This window comes from Budorcas taxicolor, chromosome 10 (genome assembly GCF_023091745.1).
Source record: "Budorcas taxicolor isolate Tak-1 chromosome 10, Takin1.1, whole genome shotgun sequence".
Taxonomy (NCBI): Eukaryota; Metazoa; Chordata; class Mammalia; order Artiodactyla; family Bovidae; genus Budorcas; species Budorcas taxicolor.
This window is the reverse complement of record NC_068919.1, coordinates 43,148,721-43,167,248: the sequence shown is the minus strand read 5'-3', so window position 1 is coordinate 43,167,248 and position 18,528 is coordinate 43,148,721. Positions and strand designations below refer to the sequence as shown.

Below are 18,528 nucleotides of genomic sequence, written 5' to 3'. Positions count from 1 at the left end.
GGTTTCTACTGGATCTGTGGATGACAGGGGAAAAGATCACCAAACCCTGTATCACACTTCCATTGTACAGATCCCATCAGTAGTAACTGTGGTTTTACATTCTTCCCTTAAACTTTATTTTTATATGTGTCTGTTTTTCCCCAAGTTTAAAATTTTAATTGAAGCATAGCTGACTTACAAGTTGCATTACTTTCAAGTGTACAGCAGAGAGATTTAGCTACACACACACACACATATATATTTTCTAGATTGTTTTCCCTTATAGGTTATTATGAAATATTGATTATAGTTCCCTTTGCTACACAGTAAGTCCTTGCTGGTTATCTATTTTACATATAATAGTATATATATCATATGTTAATTCCAAATTCTTAATCTATAACTCCCCACCTTTTCTAATTGGTAACTGTAAGCCTGTTTTCTATGTCCATGGGTCTACTTCTGTTTTGTATTGTATAGAAGTTCAATTGTATATATTTTTTTAGATTCCACATATAAGTAATACCATATGATATCCCAACTTATTTTTTAAAATTGGAAACATACAGAATAGTTGAAAGAATAAAACCATATATCATCCACCTAGATTTAACAACTGTCACTTCTGCCTTCTCTGTCTCCCTACCCACCACGTGAAACTAGACAGCAGATATCAGACAGCTCTATGTCTGAACATTTCAGCAGTAGCATCCCTTTGAAAGCAAAACTCTTAAGATTACAGGTTAAGCAAACTCCCAGCAGAGTGAATGAACTTTAGCAATTTATCTAAATATTTATTTTAGCCTTTCCTAGGCCATCTCCCACCTCAGGGGAAAAAAAAACAAACAAAACCAAGCCAAGTAGCTGAGATATAGACTGCAGCAAGATATGTGGTGTAAAACTCTTGGGAAGAACTGCCCATATGATGTTCCCCTGTGTGACGACTTTGGCCTTATACTACAACTACTGACATATTAGAAGAAAGATTCGATGTGGTAACCCTGCAGGGAATAACTCTTCTCTAGAATGTCAGATTTGGTCAATTTTGCAATTCTGTTCTGAGAATTTCACTCCTGGCTAATGAAAGGGGACATGACTCAATCCACAAAAGGGGCTCTGCTCTGGCCATGGTGGCAGAGTCTTGTGGCCTGACCCTTGACAGCCTTCACTAATCTGGGCAGCTGTAGCAACAGCAGAAAGTGACAGCCTCTCCCTCACCTAGGTGAGCTCAGGAGGTTTCAGTGAGGGTGTAACAGTCTCAAGTGATACTTGGTATTTAGTCTGACCCACTAGAGATTTAGGGGTAGGGGGTGAAGAGGGCCAGAGGTGTGGTGGTGGAGGGCAGAGAGGCTCACAGTGCTGCCCAAGGGAACTTAGTACTCTCACCTTCCTCCTCTGGCCATTTCTGCCATATTTCCCCCATCCTTTCTTACCCCTCTCCCAATAATAATGAAAGCTAACGTTTATATATGGCCAAGAGCCAATGTGGCAAAGTGGTTAAGAATCTGAGCAGTGGTCCAAGCCAGGATGTGACCTCAGATGGCGGATCTCCCAGGCCACGCACACTTGGTTGTTCAGGTCTGTGACTTCCTAGGTCAGGGCACAGGGACACCAAGGTAATGCTCAGGGACTATTCCATCTCCTGCCCCATAACAGAACTTTCTCATTTACTGTCCCCACCCTAGGCACACACATGTGCGCAAGTTTTAATAAAGACTGACACTACAGGCATGACCGCATGAAAGCAGCACACCGAGCCATGGGGATGCTTTCTGTCTTGTGTGTTTACAGAAGCTGAAGCTGATCAGTTTGCTGAGCAACACCGGCAGGCCCCAGCACAGTTCCCAAGCCCCCGACCACATTCCCTTCTCACCCCTCAACCGCATCCCTGGACCAACCCTGAAGCTAGGTGTTCTCAACCTTACGCCTCTTTGTTACATAATGACTCAGAACTGACTCGAGTGGCAGTCACGCATTTCAGAAGTTCAAGAACCAGAGGCCAAAGGGAGGGAAAGTAGGTTGTTCTGGAAGCTCTGCCAGTTAATTCCATGTAGACAGGTGACCCATATTATGTCAATTAAATGCTGCTTTAGAGGCATGCTGCAGTAGGTTTTTTAAAACATGGAGCGTTCTAAGGTTACGTGGAGTTGGATTAAGGTTTGCTGAATGCACTAGGGCCTTTCCTCTGTAATTCAATTAACAGAATTAGAGACGGACTTTTGTTGGAATCCTCCCAGGCGGCTGAAAGGCAAAGTGGGGCGCAGACTGTTAAGTCCATGAGGGTAGAAAGGAGGGCCCTGGTAAGTCTGTTCTGCCCCTGCAGTGAGTGCCATGAGCAGTAGAGGGTCCCAGCCAAACAGTGCCCTGCCTACAAACCCAAGGTGGTTAATGAGGGGAAGGACAGACGTGGCTAAGGATGCTGTTGGGGCCTTCTTATCCCAGGGACATCTCTCCTTTCCAGTCCAATGTCCATCACTCCCCTCCAATCCCTGTGTCTGCCTCTTTGAACATTTCCAAATGCTGAATTTCTTTTTTTAAACTGCTTCTTCTAGCGAGATGTATAGGCCCTGCATGACCTGGCCCCTGGCCCCAAGCCCCACTCTAACCTCATCTCTCGCTATGGCCCCACTGGCCTTTTATAGTTTCTCAAAACAGACAAATGCCTTCCCACCTCAAGGCCTTTGCAGCTATGCTTTTTGTTACTTTGTTTTCTGTCTAGCAGTCAACCCTACTGACCTCAACTCATCTTTTAGATTTCCACCTCCCTGGCTTATTCCTAGACAGAGTTACAGTTTGTAACTGAGTTTGGAATTATTTGATCATTGTCCATCTTCTCCACTAGACTGACAGTTCCATGTTGACGCCTGTTTTGGATCACGATTATATACGCAGAGACTATGTGGGTACTCAATAGGTATTATTTGTTGAATGAACCCATGAATCAATGAATGAATGGTCTCTTCAACTAATGTGAAACATTAACCTCAACTTACACAGCAGTGGCTGGTATCAATGAATTACTTTTCTCAGATAATTTGATTTCAAGGTGTCAAGCAAAGCGATAGTGAGGTTTCCAGCAGGAATGGTGGCAGGCTGTTGACGAGAACTGGGGAACTTGCTTTCTATAACACTCTTCTCGTCTGTTCTATTCCTGTCCTCACCGATGCACAGACACCTGAAGATGTCAGAGTTATCTCAGCAAGGGATACACATTCCCAGTGTTCATACTCAAGGTGGAGAAGCCAAACTCGGGTTCTGGATCTATGTGCAGAGGGGTTTCTGCTACCTGGGGACAAGCCATTCATGGCTCCTCTTCACTCTCCTGGATGGTTGCCCTGGTCTCACTGCAGGCCTTTCTCCTTTCTGTCAGATTTCTCTGCCAAATGAAACACCTTCCCCAAAATCACTGCAAAGTACAGCAAAGGGAAATAACGCAGACATTAGGAGGCAGAGTTAATTTGTTATGTAGCCATAGAAATGGAGAAGGAAATGGCAACCCACTCCAGTGTTCTTGCCTGGAGAATCCCAGGGACGGGGGAGCCTGGTGGGCTGCCGTCTATGGGGTCGCACAGGGTCGGACACGACTGAAGCGACTTAGCAGCAGCAGCAGCCATAGAAAACTCATACAGGACCCAATCAACTATGTGATTTTTAGTGCCTGTCTCCCAGTCTACATGTATTGCCTTTTAAATGACCATCTTTATGCTCTAAACTTAATCTCACATTAGTTCCCACTCTGCATCAACCCTGAACTGGTAACAACAGCAACGAAAATCAGTATTAGGCATTTTATTCCGTCCTCAGGAGGGGTCCAATAATGATCAGGAAAGGGGGACGGAGTGCAACGGAGGTCACCAGAGCCTGGAACTGATTTGGTCTCAGACCTTTAAGTTAAAATTGTGTGCTTCTGAAAAGCTTTCCATCTTTTTAAACCATTACTTTATTGACTCAGGTAGGGACTCAAATGAAATGTAACAAGAGGACATTCATAACAAAGAGAAAAGGACCGTAGAGCTGAAAGAACTGTCCATTATTTCCTTGTAAGTAAGGGTCTCTGATGAAAGAAGAAATGAGCTGCTTTCATACGTGGGTTTACTTCTGTTCAATGTCCAGTGCAGTGAGGGAAATGAGCTTTCACTATTACAGTCTTTTCTGCTTTGTCAGTGTGCTTCCACTCAAGACTCTTATTTTTAATGGTTTTTTAATCCAGTCATAAACATCTGTTTAAATTATTCTAGGAATGGCTTTTATTTTCTGTTTCTAAATGGCTTGCATATGTAGTAGGCATTTTTGCATAACTGAAAAAATAAAAAAAAACATGTGTATGAACCACCACCTCAAAAGCCAGTGAGAGGCTGGAAAGCAGGGCCAGCATATTTGGGCAGGGGGAGCCAATCTCTCCCAAGACACCATCAATTTGCTGCCAGCTTGGGCCAAGGAGACTTGGCAGTGGACGCCAGCCTGACTACAATCCAGGAAATGTCATGCCTGTGCCTCTGGCGTGACCTAATAACAAAGTCAGAGTCCCCACAAAGGGTTCTCCAACTGGCTGCACAGAAAATATATTCTACACCTATGTGTTGTTCTGTTTTCACAAGAATACATAGATAACAGTGTGATACATCAAATGCAAATTCATTTAGAAACACTCTTCAATTAAGAGCTGGATAGTAAACGATTGGCTTCTATTACATACTATTACTAAGACTGGTAAAATTTTATTTAAAATATGGCTTTTCCAATTGACATGTTGAGAATCATTGTTCTAGAAATGCTACAGGGAGATTAAAAAAATTCTTGTTCTCCATTGAAATGTAACTGCATTCTGATTGTTTCACTCACTGCTTGAATGGGAAAATCTTGTACATTGATTAAAGCAAATCATGCTCTATGCATAAATTTACATTTACAGAATACACATTTTAGAAGAAAGAAGAGCAGTTTCATTATAAAGTATGCTATACAAAATGTATCATAATGTCATATTTCCTACTGGGTAAAGAAAATTTCATATGAAATTATAAAATAAAGAAGGAAGGAGGAGGAAAGAAGAAACAGAGTATGGCCTTTGAGGGCCAGGTGTAGGAAAGGCAGGGAGTAGAAACTCCTGTCTCATATGGAAGATTCTAGAAACTTAAGTGGACCTGGGATAGCAATAATCCCCCTGTGTTTACTGGCTTAGAAGGGTGAAAGAAAATGTGTCTGTCTCTATGGTGGCCTCAGTCACCACCAATGAACCCCTCTTTGTAAAGAACTGTGCAAATGGTAAGGCACTTTTATCATTCATTTTCCTCCTTTTCCTGCTTCTTCCCAAGTTTTGAGACATATACACACTACTCCATATAAAACGGATAACCATTATAATAAGGACCTATTGTGTAGCACAGGGAAAAAAAGTTAACTCTTTCAATACCCTGTAATGACCTATATGGGAAAAGAATTTTTAAAAGGGTGGATATATGTATAACTGATTCACTTTGCTGTACAGTAGAAACTAATATTTTAAATCAACTATACTTTAAGAAAAATTAGAAAAAAAATCCATTGTACAAGTACATCACCGAAGCCGCTGCTTAGAAATCTGAAAAGGAAGCAAGCAATGTGGAGAATGGAATCTGCGGGATGTGAGTGTGATGGCAGCTACTCTGGGTTTTCTGAGGCAGCTATGGCAGCAGTTTAGCAGCAGAATTCAAGCTCCCAGTGTCGGGTGCCAGCTGTGTGAACTCCCGTGTTTGCATCCCACAGAAGCAGTAGTAGCGTCTTCTCTGGACCAGCTCTACAGTATAATTTGGGTGCACGTCTGACTATGCATGCTCTATAAGTAAAGATCTCCAGTTCTCCCAGAGATTCTCTGAGTGTTACCTATCCTTTTGGTAAATTCATTTTATGCCCAAGTTAGTTGCTACTGCTTTAACTAAGAATGCCCACAGTGGGTAGACCTGGGAACAGAACACCGTTCTCTGAGGTTTGAGTCTTCATTACGTCCAGCATGGGCTGTCTGATTAGGAGTCAGGTCATAGCCGCTATGTCACTGAGTTCTTCCCAATTGGTAGCACTTGTCAGTTTCTGATCTCGTGGGGACATAAAGAAAAACACTGGATACATCTTCTGAGGTTCTTACCATCTCCTTAGGATTTATTGTGCATGTCCACACTACTTGACTAACAATATTCTCGCTGATCTTAGAGGAAAAAAAAGAGAACAAGAGATCTGAAAAACTCTACAAAAGGCTAAAAACCATGTGGGTCTGGAAAGGTGTGTGCCCACTGCCAATGGGGAGCAAAAATTACAATAACCTAAAAACAGATGTCTTTTTCCACTCTGCCCAAGATTTTCAGTATCACTGATGATACCTGACCAAATATGAATACATCAAGTCTATGCTCCCACTAGAACCATACACAGTCAATTCTTATTGTTCATGGCAGTGTGTTCTTTAAGCTGCCATAAAAAATAAGCGAGCAAATACTGAAGCACTGTACCCAGGGGAAATACAGGATTAAGTTCCTGGGAACTCAGGTCACGACATTTGATCAGTTGATCAACACATAACCTTGTTTTATGTATGTTTCTGTTTATGAACACATCTTGTCTAATATATAAATTGGTTTTTTATATGGACCATTTTTAAAGTCTTTATTGAACTTGTTAAAATATTGCTCTGTTTTATGTTTTGGTTTCTTGGCCCTGAGGCATGTGGGATGTTAGCTTCCTGACCAGACATTGAACACACACACTCTGCCTTGGAAGATGAAGTCTTAACCACTGGACCACCAGGAAAGTCCCTAATATATATTGTTGATTCATTAGTATTGAAATCAGGGGCAACAACACTACAATTCATACCTGAAGGAATTTTATCTAACACATGTATTTTCTCCATAAGGCACATCACAGAATTCTTCTACTTAGGAATGCTAGATAGCACATCAGCACTATGTTTTGGGGAACATTTTGAATAGTATAATCACCACCAACAACAACAAAAAAAGAGCTCAATAATGTGAAAAACATGGCACTAAATAGACCGTGAAAAGAACACTTTGTTTAAAGTATGAGCGCTGAAACAAAAAGGCAGAGTATCTTTTTGGTTTGGCCTAAGCTGGGACTATACATGTTGAGCAACTCAAATTTTTCCTCCTTTGTTTATGTCTGTGAATGACTGTGAAAATGCTGTTGAGTTTTGATTGGGGGACTACAAATAAATTTAAGTAAGTAGGCAAATTCACACATATGGAACTTGCAAATAACTTGTGCTCTGTTCCCAGAAATATTCCTATAAACCATGAATTGCTTTTGAACACTGCTATCCCACATCACCCTTTTGAATTTATGTGTCATGAATCTGTAGGAGCAATGTAAATTGCAAAGAGAAAACAATCCCCAGTTTTGAGAAAATTAATTTGGGGTTAAATTTTAATGTGCTAAGAATGATCTGTGGTAATTTCTCTATTAGCAATCTGGAGGCAAATATTTCTGTAAGATTTCTTGTTCATCCATTAGAAAGGAACTTATTAATAAAGACATCCTACCAGCTTTTCATCTGGATGCTTTCCACTGCCTCTCACATTTTCATTCAATAGATGTTTTGTTTTTAAACATGGGTGCAAACAGAGTATTTGTATTAGTTAACATTTCTTCTGAACTTCTCCATGAAATTCTCATGTGTATCATTTTAAATGAGTGTACAATATTCCACTGAGCTGTCAAATGTTTTGATGGCTTCCAGTCCCTGGGTTGGGAAGATCCCCAGGAGAGAGGAAAGGCTACCCACTCCAGTATTCTGGCCTAGAGAATTCCATGGATGGGTTGCAAAGAGTCAGACACAAGTGAATGACTTTTACTTTCACTTTTTGCTATTTTAAATAGCTCTACAATAAACATTTTTAAAGAAAAGTTTTCATTTTTTTTAAACATTTTTTCCCAGAGGATAAATTCCTCAGGAAATGGGTGAAGAAAGTAAGTATCCTTGATTATTAGTAACTATAAATTAACTGAGGACTTCCTTGGTGGCTCAGATGGTAGAGCGTCTGCCTACAATGCGGGAGACCTGGGTTCAATCCCTGGGTTGGGAAGATCCCCTGGAGAAGGAAATGGCAATCCACTCCAGTATTCTTGCCTGGAGAATCCCATGGACGGATAAGCCTGGTGGGCTACAGCCCATGGGGTCACAAAGAGCTGGACACGGCTGAGCAACTTCTCTTTATAAATTAACTAAGTCCCTTCAGAAAGTGATGAAGAGCTTTCCTGTTTCCCCAACAGTTCTTCAGCTTTGGTTTTTTATTTCTTTAAATTTGCTAAATTAATTGCTATGAAGTTGTATCTCATGATTGTTTTAGTTGGTATTTATGTAATTACTGGTGAAGATAAAGAGCTTTTTAATATACTGATTCAGTCATTCACTTAGTCAATCAACATTTATCAAGTCCCTACCAGGCAACCAAGAGACCCGGTTTAATCAGATGCAGTTTCTGCCCTTGGGGAACCTCCCCTCCTCTGGCCTTTACTTTTTTACAAACTGCCTATTAAAATTCAGCTGTATGACTATCGGAGGCTGTGTCATCTCTTAAACTTTGAATAAACACTTATCTAAATTCAAACAATAAATCTCTTCCTATTATAATGCCAATAGCTTCCCAATTGATTTTTTTCCTTAATTTTGATGGTTAAGTTGAATAATTTGAACTTTAAATAGCCAGAAATGAATCATAATCAAAATATTTAACAACTGGCAAGATAAAATATTAATATATAATAAGCCAAAAACATTTAACCAAAATATATTTAACATCCCTTTTAGTTGTTGAATTAACTACATCTTAAAATATGCATAAATGATATGTTATACAGAAAATGATTTTCCAAAATATTCTAGAAATTTCCAAATCAATTGTTGATTTTTTTTACAAATTGTTGTGGTGATCTTAAGTTGATGTAGCTGTCACTTAGCTAGGTGATGCCCCTGTTCAAACTATAGATCCATATCAGTGATGTCACCGTGATACTGGCAGTCACAAAAACTGGTGTCTTTGTTGCAGCTAGGCATCCTACAGGCCCTTCACTGCAGGTAGAGAGCTGGATGCCAATGCTTACTGGATGGCCTCTGTCTGCTCTGCTACCACTGCAACTCCAGGGAGCCCTGGGCCAGAGAGAGGACCTGCCTTTCCTACTGCCCCCCAGACCACCAGCCTCTAGTTGGCACTCCTCCCAGGTCCATTACCACCTCCACAGCCACTGATGGGCAACATTGTTAGGTTCTTATAACCTCAACCAAGGATAATTTCTCTTCACCAACTGATACGAAAACACTGCAGTATTTGAACATTCGATGCAGCTCTGCTGTATCAGCTGATGATTAGCCTTAGGTTCCCTGTAAGACATATTTTACATGAAATGATTACTCAGGAACATAATTCCTGCAGATGTGACACCTGCTTAGATAACAGATCCTAAACATTCCCAAATACTTCAGACGGTCAACTTGGCAGGATATAGGAACACACTGGAATCATCCTTAAATTGCTCCATATTTGAACTCTGCATGCACTGGCTGAATATCTGACCCAAATGAACCAAGCCCAAAGTCAGCTGATGAGAACATTTAAATGCCAGGAGGCACACTGTGAATACGGAGTTCCTCTTTTCTTCAATTAGGCAACCAATAGACCCAAATTCTTTAAGGTCGAGTCCCATTGGCTGGGAAGAACTGAGCACAGTGAAAGTTCAGTGACCGAGCAGTTTCTCTCTGCTCTTCCCCAGATGATCTCTCTTCTTTCAGAGAACTTGGAGACAAGAAAATGGGATAGCTCTCTGAGAGTAAAACTATTAAGTCTGTTAAAAAAAAGTCTTCCAAAACTCAGAAATAAGGAAGAATGATTACTGTGTACCCTTCAATGTCACACAAGAGCATTGTCTAAAAGGCTCATTTGATCACTGTAAGAAGGACAGCTTTTTTTTTCTACTTACTATTGATTAGGGCCTGACTCTGTAAAGCTAGACAGATATTTGTAGAAAATCGCTAAATTACAAATGGCATTTTTTTCTGGTAGAGATACACACAAGTTGATTTAAAAAACAACCCCAAAGCTTATGTCTTTATTGCCCTATAGGATATTAACCAGTTTTATATATAACTTGAAAATATTATTTCAGCATTCTTTCTCTCATAGACTATACATACTTCTTATATCAATTTTTTCATTCACTCTTTCCTTTAATGAGCTAATTAACTCTTTGACATGTGCTCAATATGCATTTGGATGAGATTCATGTTTTTAATTTTTTCAGAATTGACTTTGACAATCATAGCTTAATGGGTGCAGCGGAGATTTGCAAAGACATCAACAAAGAGACAGAATTACGTACTTTCAGACAGATCTGACTAGACTGATGGCAGTGACTTGACTGAACTAATATCATTACCTGTCAGTTAGGAAGGGGAAATGGGCGAGCCAGCAGTGCAAGCTTCATAAGTAAACGTCCATCCATCAAAGCAATGACCAAGGGGATGTGGTCCACTTAGCAGGTACATGCCTATGTCTTCACTAGGTGATCAGCCTGATGCCATCAACATTCAAACCATATACTGAGCTCCCTTTTTCTCATTTTCATGCTCACTGAGTAACCTCTGGATTATAAGATGGTTTCTCAGGCAGGGAACTGACTCACTGGTCAGGCCAACATGAGTAACCCAGCCAGTCTGTAGGTTCATTTTTCATTGTAGATTAGTAAATTATCATTGGCATGTGGTTTTAGATTCCAGTTCTTTGTGGAACCTGACAACGTGTGTCTATGTTGTGACTTCAATCAACTCTGGTTCTTCAACTAGATCAAGTTTCTAGGCCTGCAAGCTGTGGCTGACCCCAGAACATGTGATCCCACCAAGGGAAATGCCAGCTGGTCATAATTCTGGTGACAGTGCTTCTCAAACTCTCTGTGGTTCTGGACATGTTTTTGGTTCACTTGTTTGTTTTTGATTTTTAATCCCTGTGGACCAATACTTCTATAACATTTAATAAAAATACATTTCCAGGAAAATGCAATTTTAAAAGAGCCATAGAAAATGTAGGCCCATTTTTAAAAAAATCATCAGATTCAGCAGAATCCAAATTGCTCTGCAATATAGAAGTTTCTTTTAAAAGTAGAAAAGTTGCTCAATTTATGTACTCTCAGGTCAAGGGACTTTACTTCATCTGGGAATTTGTTAGAAATGCAAATTCTTGGGCCTCATCCCAGATCTACTGAAGCAGAAACTCTGGGGTGGGGCCCAGCCATCTGTGTTTTAACAAGATCTGAGGTGACTGTGATTTTTTGCTCATTTTTACAAGACTCACTCATCGAGAATGAGTACACATCAGAAACCACAAGCCCAAATGGCAAAGGGTCCAGGCAGGGACAAAGATGCAGTTTTGATAAGATGAGGATGCTAAGGAAATGGAGAGTCCCTGGCAAACTGTAGTCTCAATGTTCCACATAGAAGCCTTCAAATACACACACACACACACACACACACACACACACACAGATACACACCCGTCTCTGGTCAAACGAAATTTCTACTGGCAAGTGTCAGACCCCAGTCTATTACTTTTTCTACATGTGGATTTATAGAACTCGCAGCCTTGATAAAATGATGAGTTGCTTTTCCCCCAATAATTGTTTATACTCAAGAGTATTCGATATTAAATCCTACATATATGAAGCCTTATTCTTGAGGTCTTCTCTGTCACAATAATCTATGTTTCCATTTTTAATTCTGGATCATACCATTCTGAACTGTGAGACATTTTAAATCATCCTTGCTATTTTTTGATAATTTGAAAATTAATTCTCACTAATTAGTTTTAAAATAATTTTGCTATATTCCATAAAGTGTCCTGTCTTAAAATAACTAACTGTTACTTAACTATTAGTTCACCTGGTAAGGGGTTAGGGAAAAAAGAGGTCTTGGGTTCCCATCCCAGCTCTACTGTTCAGTAAATCTGTCGCTTTGTGCAAGATATCAAGCCTTGGCCTGTGGAATGGCAACAGCAATGTCTCCCTCACAAGCCTAGTATAAGAAATTAGTAAAACAACATATGCAAATCACCTGTCAATTTGCAGATGATTCAAAACACCACTGCCTTTTCCCTTCTTCCCATTCTCAAACATGGTAGCCCCTCCTCTTTCCTATATGATTAACAGTTTCCTTTATTTCCCAGAAGAAATAAAGAATCAAACAATCCTGAAAGTGACAAATTTTTCCCTTTGTACTTCTTGCCTATGATCTAATTACTTTATATACAGAATTTTTACTACAAGTACTTTTGGGTGAGTTGTATTATGTTCATAAACTATGACGTATATTTTCTAACTTTTTCCTCATTGAAAGTGTCTATGTGTTCAAGAACATACTTTTGAAACTTCCTATATGTCTGAGAAAAATATTTTCCACTGCCAACAAAAATAAAAATAAATAAATTGGTTTATGTCAAAATTTAAAACTTCTGTGCAGCCAAGCCCACAATTAACAGAGGAAAAAGAAAACTCATAAAGTGGAAGAAAATATTTGCAAATCACATAAGAAGTTAATATCCAGAATATATAAAAAACTCCTACAAATCAATAATAATAAACAAACAACCCAATTAAGAAGTGGGCAAATGACTTAATATACTTTTCTCCAAAGATACAGCAGTGGTCAGCAAGTACTTGAAAAGATGCTCAGTGAACTAATATGCTTTTGCCTGTGTACTTTTGCTGAGAATATAAAATGATACAGTTATGGAAAACAGTATGGCTGTTTCACAAAAAATTAACAATATACATATCATATGATCCAACAATTCCACTTCTAAGTATAGCCCCAAAATAGGGTCTTGAAGAGATATTTGTATACTCAAACATTATTTACAATGGCCCAGAGCTGGAAGCAAACAAGTGTCTATCAGTAGATGAATGGATAAATAAACTTTGATACACACATACACACAATGGAATATTATTCAGACGTAGAAAGAAATTCTGATATGCTATAAGATGAATAAACTTTGAAGACATTATACTAAGTAAAATAAGCCAGTCACAAAAAAATTACTGTGAACAAATATACTGTATCAGTTCAGTTCAGTTCAGTTGCTCAGTCGTGTCCGACTCTTTGCGACCCCGTGAATCACAGCACGCCAGGCCTCCCTGTCCATCATCAACTCCCGGAGTTCACTCAGACTCACGTCCATTGAGTCAGTGATGCCATCCAGCCATCTCATCCTCTGTCATCCCCTTCTCCTCCTGCCCCCAATCCCTCACAGCATCAGAGTCTTTTCCAATGAGTCAACTCTTCGCATGAGGTGGCCAAAGTATTGGAGTTTCAGCGTTAGCATCATTCCTTCCAAAGAAATCCCAGGGCTGATCTCCTTCAGAATGGACTGGTTGTATCTCCTTGCAGTCCAAGGGACTCTCAAGAGTCTTCTCCAACACCACAGTTCAAAAGCATCAATTCTTCGGCACTCAGCCTTCTTCACAGTCCAACTCTCACATCCATACATGACCACAGGAAAAACCATAGCCTTGACTAGACGGACCTTAGTCGGCAAAGTAATGTCTCTGCTTTTGAATATGCTATCTAGGTTGGTCATAACTTTTCTTCTAAGGAGTAAGCGTCTTTTAATTTCATGGCTGCAGTCACCATCTGCAGTGAATTTGGAGCCCCAAAAAATAAAGTCTGACACTGTTTCCACTGTTTCCCCATCTATTTGCCATGAAGTGATGGGACCGGATGCCATGATCTTCATTTTCTGAATGTTGAGCCAACTTTTTCACTCTCCACTTTCACTTTCATCAAGAGGCTCTTTAGTTCCTCTTCACTTTCTGCCATAAGGGTGGTGTCATCTGCATGTCCGAGGTTATTGATATATACTCCAATATGGACTTCCCTGGTAGCTCAGATAGTAAAGAATCTGCCTGCAATGCAGGACACCCAGGTTGGATCTCTGGGTTAGGAAGATCCCCTGGAGAAGGGGAAGACCATCCATTCCAGTATTCTTGCCTAGAGAATTCCATGGACAGACTATAGCGTTGCAAAGAGTCAGAAATGACTGAGCGAGCGACTAATGTTTTCCACTTTCCATACTCTTATATGAGGTGCCTAGAGTAGTTTATACAGACAGAAAGTCGAATTGCTGTTGCCAGGGGCTAGGGGCAGAAAGGAATGGAAAATTACTGTTTAAGGGGTACAGAGTTTCAGTTTTGCAAGATGAAAAGAGTTCTGGAAGTGGATGATGGTTGCACAATGAAAATGTGCTTAAGATCACTGAACTGTACATTTAAAAATGGTTAAGATGGTAAATTTTATGTTATGTGTATTTTACCACAATTTCAATACAAAAAACCTCAAAAAACCCAAGATGTTTATTTCCCTTTCTCTACCTTTAATTTTGTCATAAATCATAATAATTCTGCCTTACTGTTGGTACTGTCCTTGCTTTAGTTCCTTCCAGCTTAGGCCTGAGCTGGGGATGGCCCAAGTCCCAGGAAAGAGGCTGTTCAGAGGCTGTGAGCTCAACCAGAAAATGGCCAAACCTTAGCCAAGGCAAGGCCAAGCAAAAGCTGATGGGCAGCAATGTGCTGGGAGAGGGAAAGACATTGTTTACCCCTCAAAGAGCCTTGAAGCAAACGCTTATTTGTCAGTTAATTTTCAAGACCAGAAGCATGCAGCAGAGACAAGGGAAAGTCTCAGAAACAGTCTAGTCCTTGAAGATGAATTCTAGAGTAGAGACAGGTTTCCAGAAAGCTGACAAGGCACTGTCAGAGATGGAGATTTTATACACACACTACCCCTCCTCCCCCTTTTTCCCCACCATTTCTCACAGCGGCTGAAGGGTAAACACACAGAATTTGAAGGGTTATCCTAAATAGCAGTCTGGATCACCCTTTCTATTTCATTTTCACCAAATCCTCATGGTGTCACAGCTAGGACCTAGAAGGCAGAGTTGACAATGTCTATGTGTTGTAGCGGGCTATCAAAGAGAGTAGGAAGAAGCTCCTCAAAAAATTAAAAAGAGGCGCTTCCCTGGTGATACAGTGGTGAAAAATCCACCTGCCAACACAAGGAATGTCAGTTTGATCCCTGGCCTGGGAATATTCCAACCATAAGATGTGCACCCCAACTACTGAGCCCGCCTGCTACAGCCACTGATGCCCGTGCCTTAGAGCGCATGCTCACAACACAGGAAGTCCATGCACCACAACTGGAGACTAGCCCCCACTCACCACAACTGGAGAAGGCCCATGTGCAGCAGCGAACACCCAGCACGGCCATAAATAAATAATAAATCTTTTTTTAAAAATTAAAAGGAAAATTACCATATGATCCAGCAGTTCCTTCTCGGGGTATTTATTCAAAGGAAACAAAAACATCAACTTGAAAAGATATCTGCATCCCCATGTTCACAGCAGTATTGTTTACAAAAGCAAAGACTTTCAAAGAAACAGCCTAAATGTCCATCAATGAAGAGGTAAAGAAAATGTGATACACACACATACAATAGAATATTACTCAGCCATACAAAACAATGAAGTCTTGCTATTCGTGCCAATATGAATGGACTCAGAGGGCATTAGGGTAAGTAAAACAAGTCAGACAGAGAAGGAAAGCTCAGTATGCTTTCACTTATAAGTAGTATCGTAAAACAAAGCAAATTCCCCCAGTACATAGATGGAACAGACTGGTGATTGCTAGAGGTGAGGAGGGGGTTTGTGAAAAGGGTGAAGATGGTCAAAAGGTACAGACTTTCAGTAACAAGACAAATAAGTCCTGGGATGTAATGTACAGCATTGCGACCAGCATTAACAGTGCAGTTTCTAAAAAAGATCTTAAAAAGTTCTCATCCCAAGAAAAATAAATTTGTAACTGTATGGTGATGCATGTAAACTAGACTTATCTTAGTGACTGTTTTGCAATATATTCATACCTTGAATCGTTACATTGTATGTCATACATTCTAAACCAGTGTGTTATATGTTATTTATGTCTCAATTTAAATAAAAAATGAAGAAAGCAAGGGACAGTGACTTGGCCATAGCAACACTTGTCTGGTAAGTGCTTCCCTGTGGTGGCAGAGGCTGCAAACTTACAGAACGGAAGGACTCTGCAATGAAATCAACATTTGTATTCAATGCACTTCCTAATGTTTTGTTGTTGTTGTTGTTATTGGTATTTTAAATTCAGACAAAGAACCTTCCCTGGTCTTTTGTGGCTATTTTGTTTGGCCCATTGGGCTTTGGTTGGAGCTATTATTTTCACAATTTTTCTTTCTTTTTCTTCTTTACTTCTTCTCCCCTCCCTCCCTCTCTTTCGCTGCCGGATGTGGGATCTTAGTTACCCAACCAGGAATAGAACTGGTGTTGCCTGCAGTGGAAACATGGAATCCTAGCTATTGCACTGCCACAGAAGTCCCTTCTTTTTCAAATGAGTTATCTTTTCAGCTTTGTTTCATGTTACTTTCTTGTATTTTTTCACTTTTTATTAAATAGAGATGAGGAAGCAAGGAAAGAAGTCTGGGGACAATCTTTCTTCCTGGCCAGATCTGTGGTATTCGTGCCTATACTTACCCCAACACACATCTACGTCAGACCCAGCAAAACCTAAATGCAGGGGCTATTTCTGTCCTTAAAATTATTCATGCAAGTCTTTCAAAAGAACCACTTAGAAAGAAAGAAATTCTCTGTCCTTTCCTGTATAATTTAAATACTTCACAATCATTTGTAAGCAGTAATATTAGCCTCAAAGGTTGGAATAATACCACTCCAAAATTTTCAGAATATGAGATCTGTAAACTAGAATCTGTGGTCTCTAACATAGGTTACCAGAGTTCAGAGACAATTCACTTGAGAAACCAGGGCCATAGATGGAAAATAAAATAAATGGAAGCAATACCCTGAGAGTAAGAACCCTACAGAGAACACTCAAGAGTGTTAAATCCACAGTGAGAGGGTCTCTCTCCCTTTCATACAGACCTGCCTCCCAACAACTTCATTTCAAGGCAGGACTAGGAAAGAACGTCATTATTATGCAGATATTTCCCATGGTCTTCCTTTAAAGCATTATTCCTTCAACACATTGCAGGGCATGCAGTTGTTATAAGCTATAAGATTCTGGCATCAAACATGGTAGGGCCAAAGCCATGCTCTGTCTACCTGACTCCACTGAGTTCCATCTAGCCTTTCACCAAAGGAGTTCCCTGCCTCCTGCAAAACCAGATAAGAGGGGACCCAAGCAATCTGGTAACAATCTCCTCAGGGAAATACAGACCATATTACAAGTAGGCTTATGTCCCTGGAAAGCAAAGTTGATCGCTCATTTACCCAGCCAGTAACTTTTTCATCAGTTAAACTTCTCAATCCATCTCTCCTTCTTGAAGTGACCATGAGAGTTCTGATTCAACTGCAAGCTTGATTCCATCTGTAAACCTTGCTCAACAGACATCTCTTAATTCTAGCATTATCCTTTTTACATTACAACTTCATTCCCACAAGCCCCCCTGGAGTTGTGAGTGACATAACCCTGCCTCCCACATCTGTCTTCATTCTTATTAGCTACAGGAGCCATCACTTTTACAGCTGTATCACCTTAGGAAGTCTCTTTCTTCCCAAAGATGATTAAGCCAAGGAGATGTATACATTTCTTAACTATAAATGAATGAATAGTTTTACTCAACTATATCCACTCCAGATAAAGCCTGACTCTCCAACTCTACTCAGTAAACCCAGAGGTATACAACATTTACTCTTAAATTTCAAAAGGCCAAAGCTTTTCCCTGGCCCGAGGGCTCTTGGTTTACACCCGATGATGTTAACCTTCATTCCTGGAATGCTGCCTCACCAAAAAGAGACCTCACTCCAGAGTCACCACTTGTACATTTTAACATTATTTGCTCAGGTGGCACTAGTGGTAAAGTGCTGTGGTGGTAAACCTGCGAACACAAAAGGTGCCAGAGATGCAGGTTTGATCTCTGGATCGGGAATATCCCCTAGAGTAGGAAATGGCAACCCACTCCAGTATTGTTGCCTGGAAAATTCCATGGGCACAGGAGTCTGGCGGACTACAGTCCGTGGGGTTGCAGAGAGTCAGACACAACTGACCACGAATGCAAAAACACACACACACACACACACACAACGCTGTTCCTTATGCTTCTAAAGGTTTTCCCCTTTATCCATTTTGTTGTGATATTCTCAGATATTATTATTCTCCATTTCCTTATAATTTAATATATCATAGTTCTGCCTTATATTTTAATTACCTTTTAAGTACATCTGTTTTGTGCAGATTAATTTTATATCTGTTATGATTGTTATGTTTGGACAACTATCTTTATTTCATCTTGTTTTTGCTATTTATTTATGCTTAATACATGCCATTGGTATTAAGCACTGTGTATATACTTCTTTCTCCTTTCTTTTGAAATATGTTTGTTGGAAAGCATTCAGTAAAAGGATTTTCACTTAAACCACATCTGTACACCGACTCACACACAATCATGACAATCATCAAATTCATTTTTCTGTTGTTTT

At 40.1% G+C, this 18,528-nt stretch overlaps 1 protein-coding gene across 1 annotated transcript in view; it reads right to left on the bottom strand.

The window, feature by feature from the left end:
- GNG2 (G protein subunit gamma 2) overlaps window positions 1-18,528 on the bottom strand; it is a 128,652-nt gene that overhangs the window by 70,866 nt on the left and 39,258 nt on the right. The gene's annotated exons all lie outside the window — the stretch shown is intronic.